Source organism: Mercenaria mercenaria, chromosome 12 (assembly GCF_021730395.1).
Source record: "Mercenaria mercenaria strain notata chromosome 12, MADL_Memer_1, whole genome shotgun sequence".
NCBI lineage: Eukaryota > Metazoa > Mollusca > Bivalvia > Venerida > Veneridae > Mercenaria > Mercenaria mercenaria.
Window position 1 is genome coordinate 61,028,987 of NC_069372.1, and position 22,386 is coordinate 61,051,372.

Here is a 22,386-nt window from a genome sequence, read left to right on the forward strand (position 1 = left end):
TAAGGTATAAGTTTCATATAATATTAGTTAGAAACGGATGAGTATATTCTATTACGCTTAAACCAGTATTGTGACCATTTTTCCATTAAGTCATTTTAGTAATCTCATTGACACACCATTAAACAACGACTAATCTGTAAAGCGTGATAACCAAAATAAAATACTGAAATCATTTTGATACATCATTAGGTAAGTAACTTGTACTTTCTCGTGTACAATCAATGTAATTTTACATTCATTGACGTTACATATCGGTCATTTATTAAATATAATTAGGAATGGAGGCGTGAGGTCACATATAATAGAAAACCTTTGTTGGGAAAAGGGTAATTATATTTCCTGCTCAGTTTTAATTAAGAAGGACACACTCTTAATCCTATACTTTTAGACTTGTGAGTACTATAGTCAGTAGGGGAAACTTCACATTTGGGAAGTCAATTTATGGTTTTTACCTACTTCCGGAACAGGAAATTTGTTACTAAATATAGTAACTTGTTTCCTATAGGAAAGGGAAGCAGGTTACTATATTTGATATCAAGTTTCCTGTTCAAGAATTTGGAAACATCCTGTGGTTGACTTTGCGAATGGGAAGTTTCCCCTACTGAGAGTACAGTATATATCATCATTTATCGTAAACAGCAATTTATGTCTGCCGTGAAAGCCGTATCAACACTATTTATTATTATTATCATTATTATTATTATTATTATAACGTAGTAACATAGTTTGAGCAACAGAGGACAAAAACGTTTGTTATACACTGACATCTATAAATGCCTAAATAAATACGATACAATATGCAGAAAAGTTCAGTTTGACTGTATAAAATTTGTTCCCATATGAAGATTAAGAGATGTGTACTGTACTTTAGACCAGCTGATAACAATTAAGACTGGACACTTTCGTTCATTTTGAATGCTGTCTTAGCCTATGGCAAATCTAGTTTATAAAGTGACGTCCTCTGATACATCTTTCATTTCGTATTAAAATGGATTTTTCCACTTCTTGATGTTTTATTTACTTTTTTTTTGGATTTAACGTCGCACCGACACATGATAGGTCATATGGCGACTTTCCAGATTTAATGGTGGAGGAAGACCCTAGGTGCCCCTCCGTGCATTATTTCATCACGAGCGGGCACCTGGGTAGAACCACTGACCTTCCGTAAGGCAGCTGGATGGCTTCCTCACATGAAGAATTAAACGCCCCGAATGAGGCTCGAACCCACATCGATGAGGGGCAAGTGATTTGAAGTCAGCGACCTTAACCACTCGGCCACGGAGGCCCCTACTTGATGTTTTAGGTAAAATATAATGATACTATTAAAATGATTGAAAAAGTATTGTACTTTGATTAGATTTGTCCTGTATATTACGTGGCACTTAAATGTTATTAATTATTGTCTTCGTTCGATGCTTATTTGTATATAAATGCTCTGAAAATAGTGCTATAGTTGAAACGTTGTGGCTGTACATGTATATTATTTGTTGCATTTACATTTTGCAGAGACATTTCATAAGGGTATAAGGTAAACATTCAAATTTTAGTTTGATATCTATACTATATTGACGAGTAACTTGGGTGTGAAAAGTTTCTAATATCAAGAGATGGCATAAATGCGTTTCGATACATTTTGATTTGTCTAACTGATAATGAGATAACATTTTTAGACACTTGGGCTACGGTGCATTTTTTTAACAAACAGTGCAATAAACGGGAACACAATTTCGTATTTTGACTGTTATAGCAAATTCTAGAATAAATTCGAAGCCATTTATTAGGACATATACGTCAGTTCAAACCCATACAGTTCGTTAATTACAGTTAGTTGATTTAGGTATCATTATATAGCTTTCCTTCGTTGCAACAACACAATGTACCGTTGACCTATGTACGCCCAGGAATGGTTCTTGATTTTATACTCCTAGGTATCCTTCTTAGTCGCGACGTTTACACAGACACGTCGGAAAACTACGTTTCCAGTTTTTCATGTAACGTATCTTGACAGAAAACACCTTTAAACTTTTGTCTTTTAACTTTTACAAATTAACAAAGAATGCAAATATTACTACCTCAATTTTGATTTGGTACATCTTGGTCAGCCTTTCTTCGCAAATATTCTACGCCTTGTTCAAATCATCAAAGTGCTTTTGCAAAATAGATATGACAAACAATTCTTATCAAATGGATAACGTCGACATTGAACTATCACAATTACTGGTACATTTGTATTTTATAACTTTATTCCAAGTTGTCAAATCAGTTTATGTAATGCGTGAAATATTCATTATGTGCGAGATGTCAGTGACATTTCAAATATTGATAGGCTTATAAAACAAAATTGTTTTTAAACATTTATCCTTTCTAAGTAAGTGATAATAGTGTTGCAGAAATTCAGAACATTGATTGAAAAAAGCCATTAAAGAGTAGGAATATCTATGTGCAATCACAAAATAACGAAAATGAGTACGTGTGACCTTAGACTTACTGACTTATGTAAACTTTTGAAGGAAAGCATAGATATTTATCTGTTTTTCCCTTTATTTATTTATTAATTTATTCATTTAGTAAATAATGTTGTGCAAAGTCTATTAGATCAAATACATTGTTTTATATTTGACTTGTCACTTAACTGGCCTAATATTTGATGTCGCGAATCTCATGCTGTGTGGATACAGCAAATATAAATTTAACTTGTTAAAACTCTATATATTTTAGTCAAACATGAATTCCGGAAAGCCTATAAATTTGATAAAAAATATACATTTTGGTAAATAAAACCAGAAGCAGCCAATTTCTGAATCTAAGTATCGTGAATAAAATGGCATTAAATGTTGAAAAGTATCAGAATAATTGTTATGATATTTTGTAGTCCTGTTTGGCGCCATATAACCTATACTGTGTTGGTGCGCCGTAAAACCCAAATAAATAAATAAATACATAAATTGTTATGATAAATATCTACATTTTGCAATTTACTATTTTTGTCAGCAGAGAAAAGATGAAAAATTACGGAAAAGTTCTCAACATATTTTCCAAGCTTTAGATGTTTTCCTTACTTTTCACATGATATGATTTCAATTCTGTACACTCTCATTTAGATAAGCCACATATATATACGTTTATATACCAACTTTTATACAAAAACCTTTGCAGAACATCTGTGAAATTTGCAAAGTAGTATGTTAAAATTTAGATTTTCATCAAGTAATTACTTGAGGAAATTTGCAGCAGCACACGAATCAACATTTGGAAGTTTCAAATAGGGCATCAACATCTTTTTGTGTTTTTATTGGGTTAACAGTCACGCTGACACAATTATAGGTCATATGGCGACTTCCCAGCTTTTAACGAAGGAAGAAGACCTCAGGTGCCCATTCATACATTATTTCATCACGGGCGGGAACCTGGGTAGACCCATCGACCTTCCGTAAGCCAGCTAGATGGCTTCTTCACAAGAAGAATTCAAAGCCACGAGCGAGGTTCGAACCAACATTGGTGAGGGGCAAGTGATTCGAAGTCAGCGGGTATCAAATCCATGCACAGAGATTTAAGTGACTTTTGAATAATCTTGATTGAAAACTTCTTTAACCACGCAGCATGTTATATACCTAAACACATTTTACGGTCTTTTAATCATACACGTATCGAATAGCCTGCTGGACGACAGTCAAAACTTATTGCCCGAACAGAGGTTTATACATACTTGCTGGAAAAAGAGACCACGATGCCTGGCAGCCTTGTTTTTGGCGGACTGAAATATAATTTCATGGAGCAAAATTATTTCCAAATCGGAACAATGTTCATTAGAAGTATTATTACGACATGTACTATGCATGCACATTGTTGTAATAACCAGAGAACTATCTTAACCTTACATAGCGTCCTGTTCAATCCATAATTACTGGATTTTGTATTCATGCTATAAAATATTTTTAGTTCTGGCGGCCATTGTAACTATTTGAAAAACTGTAATGGAGGACCATCCGATGTCTTAAAATTGGTTGATATTGGCTGAGTTGTTCAGCAAGCGATGTACGGACGTTGAAAGGAAGGCCATACGATGGACCATGAGTTGTGTGTTCTAGCATAAAACTGCTGTTCTTGTCACTTTTCGGGGGGTGTTTTAACAAAGGAGAAAACGTGTGTTAACAGAGAGATTCTCGCGCTCACGCGCTGTTATAACGTATTACGGCGAGAGATTAGCTGCAATCGGGACAACATATATATTCCGAACATAAAAGTTTTTAAGACTTAGTAAAATTTCCACTACATACATATAAGGAAAAGTGACCACGCCATTTGTTTAACACCGACAGACGGTGAGTGGTATGTTAGGAGTTACCGGCATTAGATGGTTAGAACCTCATTCTCGGTGTTAAGAATTCGCCTGCTTGTCATGTTAACAGTCGGTATAAAATCAGCCTTGTTCTCGCATATAAATAAAATACTAATTTTTAGTCTTAATTCCATATCAGTTTTAAAGAATAGTGTTGAATATCAGCCTTTTCCTATTAAAATTTCCCTTGATTACTTACATTTCCAAATTTGAATTTATTCACTTTTGATAAATAAATAAATAAATAAATAAATAAATAAATAAAGTGAGCGTTATAATGAAATATTTCAACATGCTATCTATATCAAGGAACTAATGACAGAAATCTGAAAGTACTATTCGAATAAACAATGTTATACGGCAAGGATATGGTGGCTGGTGGTGGCAAGAAAATATGCGGCAAAAAGGGAAAATATAGAAAAAAAAACAACCCTGAATAATTATTATGGTAAAACAGTTCAATATCCTTTTGATCTTTTAAGTCGTGTTCCCGTTTCTTTGTTTTGATAATACTTTTTTTCCAGTGCATGTTCTAATTTTGTATTTGGTTAATATATAACTGACAAATACTAATCCCCAATGATAACGTGATTCCCGCCGAAACGCGAGGACGAGTCTAATTCATGATAACTGATGAAATAACCATTCATAATGCTTGCACATTACTTGACAAGCAAATATTAGTATTTCTTTCATTTCAAATATCCACTAAGTATATGGCAACATAGCTCAGTTGGGTAAAATGCAGACAATAATTGGGTGTAAGCAGATCGTTTTGTGGGTTCGAATCCTCACGAGGGTTGTTCTTTTTTAGAGTTTTTTTGTTTTTTTGCTTCCGTATTTTTGTTTCTTTCTTTGATGGTTTCTTGTCGAGAACGCTTGCGGTGAGCTCGATATAGTCGCCACTTTCGGTGTATGTGCGTGCGTGCGTCAGTCCGATTTTATCCAGACCATAACTTTGACATGCATGGACCAATCTTGTTTATATTTCGCATTAATGTTTAACTCAATGAGAAGGCGTGTCATGCGGAAACCTCATGTTCCTATCTCAAAGGTCAAACTGAAGTTTGTCCGGAGCATTTCTCCTTCATGCATGGTAGGATTTTGATGTAACTTGGCATGAATGTTCACCATTATAAGAGGGAGTGTCATGCGTAAGAAGCAGGTCCCTAGGTCCAAGGTCAAGGTCACACTTCGAGGTCAAAGGTGCTGTCGGGCTCGACATTCTGCCCGTGGGCATACTTGTATTTGTATATATGTTCATTATTTGCATGGCTAAGTGCATGCATTTAATCAATATCATCTTTGTTATGTAATAAACTATTCTGATCTGCCATATCGCCTTTAGATACCTCTCTGTCGTGTTGTCACAGAGCTCATGAAGGAATCTTGATTTTTATGCAAAAGTGAAATAAAAATTTTTAAAAAAATTAAATGTCGATGCTGAGTTTCGAACCAACACGGCAAAAGATCTGGTGAACATGGACTGTATGCTTTACCACTGAGCTAATTCGTAACTGGTACAAACCTGGAAATATTTAGATCGTAACATGTTAGGAAAATGTTGAATTCCCTATGTTCCATTATAATCTATTTATAGTCATGTTTGTAAATATCAAGTTATCGTTGGGGCATAGTAGTTACATTTTCATTTTGCACAATCATTACATGTTTGAAGATAAAACTTCTGATAAAATCACTTCCGGTGAATAACGCTAACGAACCCCGAGGCCGATGACCTGAGATGATGACCAGTAAAATCACATTGAAATCGCCTCCACATGTCATAAAACGTCAAATTGCAACGATTTTGATATCTCAATTTTGGTATGACCACTCAAAACTTATACTGTGACCAGTCAAGGCTCAATTTTAATTGGTCGGAAACTTACCAGGTAAAGGAAAATGTAACTATGAGTCAGTGTCTCATATTTTCGGAAGGAAGAAAAGTCTGTCACTGAAATGGCCAGTCCTTAAAATTTTGACTATAAAAACCATCAAAATGGCGGCAATACCATCAAAAGCTTTTTGTTTTTCATCGTATCATATTGCAAAATCTAAGCTTATCACCGTATCATGGATTTTTCAAAATTTGCTTACGTTGCTATTTTGTTGGCGGTGTATATTTCTACAGTACATGGCTATAACAGCAAAAATAACGGTATGTGATTTAGTTATGGTTTTCGCTTCATACATATTCAAAGGTAAAGTTTTATTTAGGTTTCAAATATAACAGAATTTAATTGTTTGTGTTACAATATAATTTGAACTCTTATGTATCTACTAGTGATTTAAGATAAACTGTCAGTTAAGTGAACTTATAAGCTGGTATGATGATTTTTATATATTATTTAAAAATAGTGAATAAAATATAGTTAAAATGATAGTCAAAAAATTTAAATACTCCTCCCGTATTTTATAAACATGATAAAACTACATTTAACGGCCTGAGATTGAGCCAATATCTCTACAACAGAGAACGGCCCGTTTTTCATCTTGTTTACTGATTTCTCCAGTAGTTGTTTTTATGTCTAAAACAAATGGATAGAATTTGAAACAGCAGTGTGTATTTTAAGTATAAATAGTAAATTTTGCTTTAAAAATCAAATTTCATATGTATTTATAAATAAATGCTATGGCAGGTCGGTGCCAAAAAGCCAGTTGTCAAATGATAAATGCTAATTTTTAAATACAAAATGCTTGATAATGGATGTCAAATGTTAATTGCCTAGTGCTAATTTAGGTGGAATGGAGCTAAATTATCAAAGTGCTGCGGAAATTGACACTTTATATATAGCTTTCTCTCAACTTCACACCCGTAGAAGACATTGTGCCTGAAATTATTTGTCCTCCACCTCTGATTCATGTGGGGAGGTTGGAAGTTACTTGCCGAGAAGAGGTTTGTACTGGTACAGAATCCAGGAACACGTACCGTTCAGGTTTACTGTCCCCCGTAACGTAACTGAAATACCATTAAAAACAGCACAGCCAAAAAAAAAGAGAAAACATTTGAAAATTTGCTTTCTAATATGACTAGCAATATAGCATTTAACATTTATCATAAACTAACTGACGATCATCACTTGGCGTTTAACTAATTCGTGCTTTGGTGCTTCGCATGAACTGTTTGATATTCAATTTAGCAATTAGCATGACACAAGCGTCTTCAACACAAAGTAATTCTTTTATCACTGGTACCAGACCGGGAAGAAAATGTACATAATTTATCCTATCCCTAGGTATGAAAACCCTGGTCATGAACGAAAAAATATGCTAGCCAGTTTCAGTCGCGCATATCTCATCTGAACTCTAGGGAAGTTTGAATATTGAACATTTGATAATTTATTTTCTATCGTGCTACAGTCACATTTTCTCAACAGACAGTCTGATGTTTCTTATTGTATGAGATTTTGAAATTTTTTAGTATTGTCGCCCCTCCACTTCTTCAGTCACGCAATAATAACGTAAAATGCATGGACATTCTCGGTACTTTGTATCATTTCCGTATTTATGATAACTTGATACTGCGATGTACATCTAGATTTAAATTTCTTTAACACATAGATAAGTCTAAGCTCTTAGTAAGCATTTTGTAATGCATTGTATTACAAGTATATTTGATATTTTCAGGTCTTGGATTCTTTCCTACTCTTTTGTCATCGCCCCTAACTAAACAGCAGTCTTTCAACTCGTATGTATATCCGAGAACCATTCCAGTTCCTAGCTTTGTTAACAAACCAATGCAGCAACCAATACTTCACGCACCTGTACCTGCTCCGTCGTATGTTTTACATGCTCCAAAAATGTTGTATCCAGCGCTGTTGCCAGTTGGAGTATCCAGATTCGGATCATACCCTGTTCATGCCGGACATGCAGCTCATAAGCCCGTGTACAACCATCAGGATGTAGTTGCCAAATCAGTGGTCTACTCCGTACTATTATCACAAATCCTGAGGAAAATTTGATAAACTTGAATCTCACTTGATGTATGATTCAATTGTTTTTATTTATTTATTTATTTAATATCTATTTATTTACATCGACGTCTACAAGACTTATACATATTTCAATATGTTATATTGATTTAAGAAAAAGATTTATCAAAAAAATATTATTTCGTTAGACCTAGTATGGTGAAGTTTACAGAACTGTTACAATCACAAAATAGAAATGTACTTTATAAATTAGCTCTATACTATAAAGGCGCTATGTTAATTAGAAACAACATTATAAATATTACTTCTTGATCTACTCATACCGAGGTGGATTAGCCATCCTCACTTTGAACATAAAATATTGAGAAATGAGAAGGTTATATCGCACAATTTACTTTTCAACTGACTGTGTGACTTTGTTAATATTTATGTATATATAGAGTTGTATTTTGAACATGATGATGTACTACGTACAAGTCATAATAAAACGTATGTTCTGTTCTGTTCTGTTCATATTTCAATATGTAGTTACGGTTAATGAAATAAAGATAACAACAAGTTCAAATAGTTATTTGCTTTGTCCTTGACTCATATTGTTTCAAATAATAACACTTTCGTGGTGTCAAATAAAATAAAGATTTCCTTTAATTAGTTTCTTCAAAATTTTATCTCGTCTGTATATACCTAAGCTGTGCATCTTTACATCAACTTCGGTTGAATGACACACTGGTTTAGTTTATATCAATCTGTTATAAGTCGCTTGAAGTATTATACAACTTATTCAACCTCGATATCTCATTTCTCATTCTTGATCTCGAAAGTATGGGAAAATGCTTTTAATAATGAGTGCCAAGCAAAGAAGATACTGTACAAAATTTCTTGTCCAAAACACAGGTGTATTGCGGCCACATATAACCAGTATCGAGGCACTGAAAAGTTGTGCCTTATATTAAAACACATTTAGTCCAAATTTCGTGTGTAAAGTTTCTATTTAAACTTGAACTGAACATGTGTGTATACACAGTATTGTTTGTTTTAGATTAAAAATAGTGCTCAATGTAGAAATCTTACTTACCGCATTATGAATCTGCAATCTAAAAAGGGTAGAACTTTCCAATATATTTTTAAAGGATACAACCATTTTAAGGGAAGGTTCTAGAAATAAAAAGCGATACATTAAAAATATAATGCTGTTCAAAATTAACCTTGCACTTCATACAAACAACGCCATCAAGTGAATTGTAAACCCATTATGGAATATGTGTCCTTTTTTTCAACTCATATTTCCGTACAAAAACTTGAATGTTCTTACTGACTAGTATCGTCAATTTAACATTTAGTCAAACTGAGTATTAAGAATTAATGCTATTGATATGGGGTAGTATTTAGATGGTTATGAGTGCATGGAAAAGTCGAAGATAGTGTAAATCGGATTCGAAAATTAAATGAAGATCATTTAAAATAATAAAAGAAAACCACAGGTCACCCATCATGAATGTTGTGTTTATTTTGCAGAAAATAGCAGCTAAATAAAGCAAAGTTAAGCCATTCTACCTGGTTTTGGCTATATATTTGGTATTTTGATACGAACACAAATGACAGCTATCGTTTTAGCTCAATATTTAATCATACACATTTTAATTTTTAAACATAATTTTTCCGTGAATGACATTCAGCTGGCTTGTGGAAGGTCGGTGATTCTATCCAAGTGCCCGCTCGTGATAGAATGATGCGGGGAAGGGCACCCAAGGTCTTCCTCCACCATCAAAAGCGTGAAAGTCACCATATGATCTACCATTGTGCTGGTGTGACAGAACCCAACACATAACAAAAATTAATTTCCCGTGGCAAAATAAGTTCTAAGATATGTTCGAAAAGGCCGCCGTTTTTTATGAAAAAAGTATCAAGAAGAAAACAAATTGGACGTAAAATTATTCTTGGCGTTTTCGGTGATTTAACCCATACCGGCAAATCCCAACTGCCATCCCCCGTGCAAGATGACTCTCCTGCCGTTTATAACTTTGTTTGTTTGTTTGTCTTGGGTTTAACGCCGTTTTTCAACAGTATTTCAGTCATGTAACGGCGGGCAGTTAACTTAACCGGTGTTCCTGGATTCTATACCAGTACAAACCTGTTCTCCGCAAGTAACTGCCAACTTCCCTACATGAATCAGAGGTGGAGAACTAATGATTTCAGACAGAATGTCGTTTATCAAATAGTCACGGAGAACATACGCCCCGCCTGAGCATCGAACTCACGACCCCGCGATCCGTAGACCAACGCTCAACCTAAGCGGGCGGGCTGCCGTTAATAACACCTAACTATACATTTATGTATTGATATATTGTTTATACAATATTCGATAAAAATTCATTACCTTGATAGTTACTTTTCGTTCCTTGAAGCATATTTCTTGATTTAAAAATGTTATATTCCGTTAATTTCTCGCAATTTATCTAAATACACTACTATAGGAAAGAGTGCTATTATACAGAAAGTATTTCTTTTTGATTTGTTTATACAGTTATACAATAATTTATAAAAACGGTATGCAAGAAAAACAATCTTCTACAGATGCAGATGGGAATATCCGCATCTACATCCAATGACAGATTATATGATAATTATTATCGTGTATGGAATTTATGTAAATCACCTCAAGCTAATTTTCAATTACAAAAATTATTTCTATAAACATTCAGAAGGAACATGTTTCAGCTAAAACAGATTAATAATAAATTGCCAGAAAAAATGTTTCAAATGTATCAGAATAGAATATTATAAACAAATTACCTTTTAATATGTGTTCAATATATTTTTTACAATGCTATGATGCATTTTCATTGCCGTAAACTGTTAGGAAAGCAACCGAAGTGATCCTTCTTTGTTCAGCTTTTAACAATACAATCGGATTTTGAAGAAAAATACTGGAATACGAGTGCATTTTCCAAATATTTAAAAAAAAAGACTTAACATTCGGATCTTCTACTGAAACTTTATTTTTGTATTTTATGACTAATTCGAAGGAAGTCATTTGCCAATGTATAAATTATAATGTATAAAATTCATTAAGTTACAATGGCATTTACGATCACTTTATGTCCATGTTGTTTGACTGTTCCAAATTGCTGTATCTCAATTTTTGACATCAATCATAAATTTATGCTATCGGCAATCTATGTAATCAAAGTTTATGGAAATCATGGCATATTCATCAACATTTTCAGATAATGACAATATGAAAGAAGAAACATTAGTTGTAAATATTCACAAACTATAATATAAATATGAGCCATGCCATGAGAAAACCAACATAGTGGGTTTGCGACCAGCATGGATCCAGACCAGCCTGCGCATCCGCGCAGTCTGGTCAGGCTCCATGCTGTTCGCTAATAGTTTCTCCAATTCCAATAGGCTTTAAAAGCGAACAGCATGGAGCCTGACCAGACTGCGCGGATGTGCAGGCTGGTCTGGATCCATGCTTGTCGCAAACCCATTATGTTGGTTTTCTCATGGCACGGCTCATATAATTATGTTATGGAATGGCTTAAAACGTTTGTTGTTGCTGTACAAATCTGTAGTAGCCGAATATATCGACATGCTCTATCACTCAACCTACAGCCGCCTGATAATTCATTCCCTGAAATATGAAATAAAATTAGTAATAACTATTACTACAGAAGTAAAGTTAATTGAACATGTCATTACCAAGAGCTGACAAGTCCATGTGCTGTAGACCTTTGTATAACACACATAAAGATGTAAATTTCATTGCCGTAAATTGAAAAATAAACAAATGAGAGAAAATAAACCGATTTTTTTTTTATAGTTTTTGAACGTGGCGCCAAAATAGACGTGCATGGTAATGTTTGCGACGTCTTAGCTAACAAGTTTCACTAATAACCAAGAAAATAGTTACACTTTCATGCCGGGGATAACTTCAACTTTAATATGATATCAAAATCATATGCGGGTTATAAAAAAAATACAAAGTGCTATTCCACCTTAAACACGGTTTGAACATAAAATGTAACTTCAGTGAAGCAAAACCACCGAAAGGACGGAAATATGTTTGGTGCCCGAGAAAAGGATAATTTCCTAAAACAGACTTTTACTTGGAAGGTAAAATGTCATTACTGAGTGGTATTTGCTCTATAAAAATGCCATATACAGAAGTAATGATATACTATGAAGATTATAAAGTTACTAACATTCATGCGTCGGCGTCGACTCCTGCAATACACTATACTGCACACTATTACAGAAACGAAAGCAAACGATCCAAAGACGATGGCAACAATATCTCCAGTCGATCGAACACGATGTACATGACCAGGGTAATCAGGTACAGGAACTGGCGTTGTAGGTCTACAGTCGGAAACATCCCCGCAAGGATTATATCCATTACAGACCAAACTCTCTGAGATACAGCGGCCATTTTGGCAAGTATATTCACCTTTGATGCACGGATGTATGAATGAATAAATCTGCTAAAAGTTAAGCGAAAGGAAAGAATGGTGCTTGTAATTTATTTTAACCTTTAGCCTGCTTGCGGCAAGTGATTTTGCCGTTGCGGCCAGTGCAGACTAATATCAGTCTGCAGGTCCATGCAGGCTGATCACAATTTGCACTGTTCGCTATCCAGTCAGTAAATTTTCAGTGAACACCTCTTTGAATAATAAGTTGTGCTGCCTAAACTGAATGATGGAACTGTCCATTTTAGAAATTAAACAGGTAAAATGGGTTAATTATGCTTTCAAATATGCCTGTCCGTTTACGACCACTGCGACTCTGTCCAAGTAACCCTCAATAACGAGATATTATAAACAAGTCTGTAAATCTGCTTCAGTAAGACATAGGATCTTCATTTTTTGTAACTTGTAATTAAAATCAAATATTTTTACCTTACTAACATTATAACTCAAAGGTAAGATTATTTACAACAGATCCTTTGCTGTATGGACACTTATTCTGATTGTTTTGATATATCGATTGGATTAAGACGGGGATAATCTCGCCAGTTATGTTTGTTTTCTTCATTGTAGATCTAGAAATGGTTTTACAAAAAGGAAACGATTGAGGTTGAAGTCTCCAAGATATTTGTCTAATATTTCTTCTTTTTGCTAAAGACATGGTTGCATTTGGTTTTACACCAGAATTTGAACACTTGTCTTTAGACAGGTTATATGAATATTGTAACAAGTGTGCCCAGAAGTCAATGTAGTTAAGACAAAACTTGTTGTTGTTCGTGTTAATGAAGATATAGAGGTCGTTAATGATTTAACTACTTGGACGTAACATTAAATCATACAGAAAATTTCAACCTAAATACACAAACTTTATACGGAAACGGCTTAAAGGCAATAATTTACTTATTTCATATTAAAACATTCAATGCATGTGAATCATCTATCATAACACGTGGTTGTGAGATGTGTGGTTTTACAAAATCGAAACAGCTTGAAAATTTACACCTGAAGTTTTGTAAAACCATTCTTGGTGTAAGACAATCTACTTCAAATGTAGATGTATATGGACAGTTAGGTCGATACTCTCTTTACATAAACAAATACGTACGCATAACAAAAATATGATTTAAATCATGTAGTAGTGATGATATGATTGTAACAAGTATTGTCGATTCTTCTATCTCAGATGTTGAAATGAACAAAGTAAATTGGTTTAGCAACATAAAAATATTTTAGCCAGATATGGTTTTAGATTGTATTGTATTGTTTAATTTATACCTAACAGACATTATAAACTTTCTGTCAATGTTCAAACAAAGACTGGTTGATAAATTTATGCAAGATTTGCGCGGCAGTATAGATTGAAGTATTGTACTGTTATTGTATAAATCTGTAAAAGAATATTTTGCTTTTGAATCTTACTTAGACAAAGTTGTTACAATACTACTTGGATAGCATAACAAAAGTACGTACATCTGCTCATAGTTTTCGAATACTATAGCTAACTAGCAGAATCGAACCCACATCGTACGTGACTGACAGTATAACTTAGTATAAAAATTAAACTGATATTAACTACATTCTACGCCGCTGAACTATTTTATCTTACACTGCTTTGACAATTAAAAAAAAAGAAAACAAAAATATCCATTTTGATAATTAAAAAAAGAAAACAAAAGTATCCATTTTACTAAGTAATGTACAAGTTATATAAAATTATCTCGAAATAGACCTGTCATTTGTGAGATATAGTAAACACTCATAATGTTATATCTGTTGTACTGTTGTATCTGTTATATTGTAAATACTAATTCTAGTGGTCTCCTCAGAGGCCCCTTTTTCAAGGGGGCCAGATTCAGGTAACATTTTGCGTATAACTTATTTCTTTATTACTTGACGGATGTCATAAGATACAGTGTATCGAAGACAGTAAAATGAGACTTTTCCACAGCACAACAGCGTCTTCCATCAGTTCTTAGTATTTTTGAAACCGTTCACCCGGCAGCAAACGGATGTACGTTATGTTAAAAAGCAGTCAGGCGGAATTTTTGGAAAGTTATGAGAATCGATGGTAGACGCTTTGTGCAGCGGAGGGCACTCATTTTGTTGTCTTCGAAAAGGTAGGTGAAGTGTTATCTGCATCGGGACGTTTTCTCCGTGTGTACGGTATCCAAAGGTCAGGTGGGTTGGCCACTCTGTTTATCATGGCATTTATCATATATTACATATACCTGTGTGGTATCGTGTTAGTACTAGGTCAAACCCTTGATATGCGACTGACCATCCACTCTTGAAACGAACGAAAAGGTTGTTGGCACTTGTAGAATATACGGTGTTGTTTGGTTGCCACAGAGATTTCCCATTAAACCTGTATTATATTTTACAGTGGCATCGTTAAAAAGCATGTATGCATGAATGATACTGCAAATGTATTTTTCGAAATATCTGAAGATATATGACTGTATAATAACGTCAATATTACAACTTACATCAACTGTTGTATTGCATACAAAACATATTTAAGATTTGATCGGCCATTTTGGAAACGCAAAGGTAGACGTCTCTTAAATACAGAACAAGAGCTGTTTGTTACACGCATACCCCCTTTGAGGAGTTGTCCTATTGTTTAGCCCCGTGATCACTAATACCTTGACCTTTGACCAACTAACATCCAAAACAATAGGGATCATCAACTGCATAAGTCCAATCAAGATTGAAGATACTGGGCCAAGTGGTTCCCAAGTGATTGAGTGGAAACTGTTTCACTCAGTTTTAAGATCCAGGCACCTGTGACATTGACATTTGATCTCTGCGTTCTTGACTTTCCAACATAATCAGGGTCATCAACTTTATAAGCCCAATCATGCTATTAAGTTCGATAGTTCTGGGTCGAGTAGTTCTCATGTTATTGACAGGAAATCGTTTTCAGTTTTCAGGTTCCTGTGACCTTGATGTTTCACTTACTGAAACCAAAAACTATAGGAGTCATCTACTTATAAGCCCAATAATGCTGTCAAGTTTGAAAGTTCTGGGTCGAGTGGTTCTCAAGTTACTGAGCGGAGTTCAGGCGCATGTGACTTTGACCATTGTCCTTCTGACACCCAAATTTAAGGTTATGAATCAAATGGTTGTTAAGAACGGAAACTGTTTCAAAATTCCAGGCCCTTGTGACCTTGACCATTGACCTTCTGACCCCCAAAACAAAAGGATTCATCACTTTATAAGCGCTATCATGCTACTAAGTTTGAAGGTTCTAGGTCAAAAGATTCTGAAGTTATTGGGTCCCTGTAACCTTGACATTTGACCTACCGACCCAAAAGATTTTAGGGAGCAGTTACTCTATAAACCCAACCATGATACCAAGTTTGAATATTCTGGGTTGAGTGGTTTGTAAGTAATTGGCCAGAAATCGTTCGCTCTACCGAGAGACGATCAGATAGACCAACCAACATACCGACTTACGCGACCGACAGGTGAAAACCAATATAGTCCCCTTTCTTCGAAGTGGACAGAATTACTTCAAAGTCTTATTTATTAAAAACGGACATTTTACATAGAATAGATAAAATTCCCCGGACTGTTTGAGGATGTCAATGAGCTTTTATGACTAAAAATGAAAGCGTATTATAAATAAAGCACCCTCTAAATATTTCCAAACGATCGACATCTTATCAAAAGTAAATAATATTCTGCTTGTACTGCGGTTTCATACCTGACACATAAGGTGAATTAAGACCCAATCCGTCATGTAATTCTATCCAATCATTTGCACACTCGTGGCTCCATGCAATATCGATAAACTGTAAAAAAAAATACAAATGCATTTATGCACCTTAAGGAGGTAGGTTACCTTGTTACCAGGTTAAATTCAAATTAGTTGAACCGCAGCAATTTTTTGTATTTTGTGTAATATGATGTTTTAACAGCTACAATCTCAATTTCGTTTTTCTCTGGCCCTTCAAGTTCAATTTTTATCCAGGTTTAAAGAACATGACCCTCCAAAGGTATTTTATATTGAAAGAAGAAGGAAAATACGGATATTTAACACTTTTCAGTGTATTTTAGTTTCACTGATATCCGTAGAAGTCTGCATAATTGATAATTTTACTAGTATGCGCGTTAGCTTTCTAATATAAGCTTAAAAAGTATATGTCGCGGGGCTCGTGTTTCCTTGGTAACGCATTTTCGCTCATTTTTAAACAACTATGTATAAAAACGGGGTTTTCGACGGCTTCAGTGCCATTCTGTTAATAACCAACATGGAATATTTCGGTAATATTATTAGCAAAATACCAAGCACTTTACATGGTACCCTATTTTACTTAAAGTTTAAAGTAACCATGGCAACAGAGATGTTTAAAATAGCTTATATCTTGCTTTTTGTCGCAATTTCTTATAAAAAATATTGAATAAAATTATCTTTCTTGCTAATGTAGCTTCAAAACATATTATTTCAAACGTAAGTTATATTTTCATGTTATTTGTATTTATTCAAACAAATTTCACAGCTTAAAATACTTACAGCAGTACCCTTCGTCTTGCATTTTTCATGGAAAAATCGTTCAGCATGTGCTATTATTCTCATGGATGTTGTTGAAATGAAAATAAAAAGCCGAAGCTGTGTTCTTTAAATAGACCAGTGTCAACGCTTTTGAATTTTACATTTAGATATATAGGTCACGGGCTTCGTTTCCAAGGTAACATCAATTCAATTCAAGAAATCACAATTTTCTACTGAAATTTGAACAATTTTAGAGCTTCGTTTTAGTATATAACTAACAAATTATCAACGAAAACTGAAAAATAGGTATTGCAAATCAAACTGCAAGTTTTTTATTTGAAAATGGCCGTAACAAGTAAACTTTCACCCTATTATATTCCAAATAACATCGGTTACCATCATCCATTTTCTTACATTCCGCATAAAATTTCAATATAACTACATAGAAGAAGCAAAATATTGATTGTTATTCAGAGGAAAAGACTCATAAATAATATTTCAGCAAATAATAGCTGTTTGAAAAAAGTTCAAATAAAGAAAATGCACAGAATTACGTACTTTCAAAATAAAAGCTATTAATTTTGCGCGGTAACTGACACGTAACGTCATGACGTCAATGACGTCATTTTAATACAACATTGTTTTGAAGCGTTTCTGCGGCAATTTATTCATTATTTCTGCATTATTAAACCATAAAGCATCAGATCGGAGACAGGTTCATGATTTGTTTTCAGAAGAATGGACATATAAACACATTTAGTTTGTCGTAAACGTCGTCGTAAATCGTCACGTTAGCTTCCGGTTGGACATGCGCACTTACAAATATGAAGGTAACCTACCTCTTTAATCTATAGTACCTTCCATCTAACCTACACGTAATGGTGATTTAGAAAACAAGAAATCCAATTATCTAAAACATCAATTATATAATGTTTGCATACACACGCATTTATTACAGTGACTTTATAATTTGTTCGGTATAAACATGAGGTGTGTCATCTTTAAGGTGACAACCAAAGTTTGTGAGTTCAACCGTCGACCGGGCCTCATTAAACAAAATCATTCTTTGCTTTGTTTACTTGACTGTGGTATGTAAGGCACTCTGTCCTCTTCAAGATATTTCGCAAACCAGACACAAGTGACATAACCAATCACCTTAAAGTAAAGCATGATTTGGTCTCCGGCTTTAGATGACGTAATTGTCTGACAACAATTCATGTCTACCTGGGTGAATCAACGTCAGAAGGATGCTATCATTGTTTATTAGGTTTATACTATCATCACAAGCTGAAGCCAAGTAATCTGTAAATGCAAACAAATTTTAGATCAGTCTTGCAAGTGTAAACACGTTCTTTTTCGTTTTAAAACACTTTTACTATCAAAGATTCTTGTTTGCTGTAAAATTGAAATGAAACAACATAATTTCAAAAGTCTATGTGAATCATATGTATCTAAGCGTAGAATCATTTTGATACTTTCTCTTGTGTAGAAACAATATTTATTGTCCAATATTTGTTATCTGTTTGTGCAGTCTTACCTTGTACTGTATCATCAATATGTCTATAAGTCGAATAACGGATTAATACACAAACTGTCTAACTTTGAAATGAGGCATTTTGCCAGTAAAGTAATATAAAAATGCATTAAAACATTCCTTAGGAAATTTCAGCTTTTAATTCAAAAGCAGATAGAAGACAGAATTAGTACATTTCATAAAGGTTTCTACATGTGTTTGTTCTGTATGTTTTTATTATTGCATAAATAGATATAGGTCCCTTTAAATATTATTTAATTATCATTTCACTGGTATTTTACTAGACTGAGTATATAAATTCATATACTAGTATTAACTTCGAAAAACTGTCTTTAAATGTTGCATATGTTCCTGTTGTTAGTGTGCTTCACATTGATACAATTTTTTGTCATCAAACGGTTGTCTGTGTTAGAAAGCAATCGATTATAGCGTATCAAGTGCATAACTTCTTTCTTGTAAAAGACAATGTAGATTTTGAAATCAACAGAAACAGTAAGAACTTGTTCATATCATACAAATGTGGTAGGCCTAATTAAAACGAGAACTCCCTTGCTGTAAGACAATTAAAGGAAAGCAACCTGGATACGACGTACGATTGCAAACCATGTACTGTAATATATTATATATTTGCAAACTAACTCTTATAATCTAGGACACTTGTGTTAAAAATCCGAACATTCTGGGAGGCCTTTCGTTCAGTTTTACATACTTGAATAGTAGGTTTTTGATAGATAATAGTTCTTGAACATTCTTCTTTTAAAAAAGACTGGGAGACCAAATTGCCAACGATTCATTATCAGTTCTTCAAGATTACTGATAAAATTAACGAATCACTAAGGAAATTTGCTCAAAATGGGATTTTAACCTCTTGGATGAAATTCAAACGTGTTGAGGATATCAACTATGATTAGTTTTTATCTGAACCATATTTTCTCTGTTCATTCCAAGAGATTTCCTTGATTGCGTCTGTATGCTCTATCTTCGAAATAGGTATGCTCGTGAAAAGCCTTGCAGTAGTCGAGAGTCACTTAACCAAAACCTTATTTTTGTAGTATGCAATGATACATTCAAAGGTGAAGAATTACCTTTGAGAATAAAGGACATGCCGTGGTATGTTGACTTGGGTATTCTCATCTATTTTATGAACCAGTCGTCTTAGCTGATACAGATATATTCCTCCTTCAATGGCATCACTTATACTTTTCGATTAATGTCTTATAAATGTGCTTTCGCTTCCATTTTCTCTGCTTTTATTGCTACTGTCTTTTCCAAATGGTCTGCATTTCCATTTCCAGGTACATGTATATAGGCATTTTCTGGTGTCCACACAGTTTTAACGTTACAAACTATTTCTTTGAATTCATGTATGCACATTTTGATATCTCGAATTTTGTCGTATGGTTGTTACAAGTGACCAGTCTTAGTTGTAGTATACCAATAACTGTCAGACTTTCTCAAAGAATCTTAATCCAAGTTGGGTCCATACTTGCTATCCTTTCAACAGCAGAACGCAATAGATCTCCAAGACGAACAGAGACAGTTATTGATAACAGTTTCCGCAAGTTTAATTATGTAGTCGTTTCATTCTTGTCATTTATCAGTGTGAGAGCACTTCTTATGACTTAATACATCTTTTGAATTGTGTCCACATATTTAATGGAGCCAATATTTGATTTATGACATGGTTGACATAAATTGTCGGGTTTAGAGTCAAGTCAATAAATATAGGTCATGTGGCGACATTTTAGCATCAACAGAAGACGCCAGGTGCCCCTTTGTGCGGTAACTCAGGCACTGACAACGGACTTTCCCTTAGCTAGCAGAATGGCTTCCTCACATGAATAATTCTATAACCCAAGGAAGGTTTCGAATTCACATTGATTAAGGAGGAGGAGGAGGTGAGGGCTGGGCAAGTGATTTGACATTTAACCAGGGAGACCCAACTTTATTTGTCAACTTCAGTTTACTTTCTTTATTTACGTACTGTATTTATCATCCGTTTCCCTTCTTTGTTGACAGGTTCTCTTTTGTTTTCTTAAGTTTATATTTGTTATTTAAGTTCAGTCCCTTCTATTGTTAAGTATCATATTGTCATACCTCATGTGTTCTCATGCCATGCGCTGTATGTTTCAAGACAGAAATAAAGCATTAATTTGAAATTGTTTTGGTTATTTTTTTGTATTATTTATAAAGATATCTCCGACTTTTGATCTTAAGAGTGTTAAACAGACACTTTGTCAAACCGAGTATACAACCAACCAAGAGGATATTCGTAACCATGTATTATCACATCAGCAACAAGTCGTTAAGTACATAGAAGTCCACACTCTGACAGTGTCTTTATATGTTCTAGTCAGTTTAAATTATGAAGTCAATTTAATGTTTATGTATGATAAAGTTTGACTTTGGCCGGTGCTAGAAGGTAAGAGGCGTGTTGTAAATTTTATTACCTCTTACAAGCAGACTCTGTCAATCAAATGTGCTATTTTTTGCTGCTTTCATAGATTCTTTTTATAAAGTGTATTAATGAAGCGATACTAGTAAATTAAATATAGATTCCAACATTAAGTGTGTGTCATGTAAATGCTAGCTTTCTGGAAACAAATCAAGAAAAATATCGAAAAGCCAACTTCAAAGACTCAGTTTCCTTCAGAAGTCTATCTTTCTAGCAATGCATTTACAAATGTGAACTTTAACAATAAATACATTAAAATATACGCAAAGCTAACCAAAATGAAAAGATAACGGGACATGATGTGTCACCGACTTGAAACGTTCAGTGGCAAAACAGTAATGTGAAGATTGTGCACGAACCCTTTATTATTTCTGTAATGATATTTGTACGGTGATACAATTAGGACAAAAAACAGTGACGCTATTACAGATGGCACTGTGACACGGTGTTTATGATAATGTAAGGAGTAACATCTTTAGCCTTCTATTAAGTGAGCTAAAATATTTAAAACACTTTAAAAAATGTTAATTTTAAGGTACTTACATCTTTTTATGTCTGCTGCAACGTTGTTCAAGCAAACGTCCGATATAAGAAGCGTAGCAATAAAAAACATTATAATTAGTCCTTATTAACTTCTTTATAGATATTCCGACTTTCAACGACGTATATTATTAATATGATGTTGTTAATTTTGTTCCTAAAACATATAGCAAAACGTAATATTTACTTTGAAAATTATTCTCATGTAGAAGTCAGAGGTCACTTTATTGTAGTTAAATTGAACTTTGAAACAATATGTCTGCATCTATTATATTTTTCAAGTGATTTCGTGTCTAAAATTCAATTGTTAAGTTAGAATAATTAATTGATGAGTTATCAACACAAGTCGGAAATGTATCATCCGTTGAATTTCTGTCATGCTAAAATATCATACGCTTATTGACCGTTAAGCCTTTCAATAAGTGTTTTATTACATGATATTAGAAATATATCATCCGGCGATGTTTTTGTTTCATTTTTGACTTTAAACTAATGTGTTAAACTATAGATAGCACAAACTATTAAATGGCGATTTTTATATGGAACCGTGTAATAACACTGGTTACATATGAGACAAGATCATATACATTACATACCATTCTAAACTGATCCT

The 22,386-nt window shown here is 34.0% G+C and overlaps 1 long non-coding RNA gene across 1 annotated transcript; it reads right to left on the reverse strand.

Annotated features, from left to right (window-relative positions):
- Positions 1-11,798: 11,798 nt before the first annotated feature.
- Positions 11,799-21,990, reverse strand: LOC123535225 (uncharacterized). Its single transcript, XR_006683168.2, has 4 exons — positions 21,777-21,990; positions 18,400-18,546; positions 12,486-16,543; positions 11,799-11,914 (listed from the first exon to the last, which is right to left on the reverse strand). It is a non-coding gene; the product is annotated as an uncharacterized LOC123535225 (long non-coding RNA).
- Between the last annotated feature and the right edge of the window lie 396 nt (positions 21,991-22,386).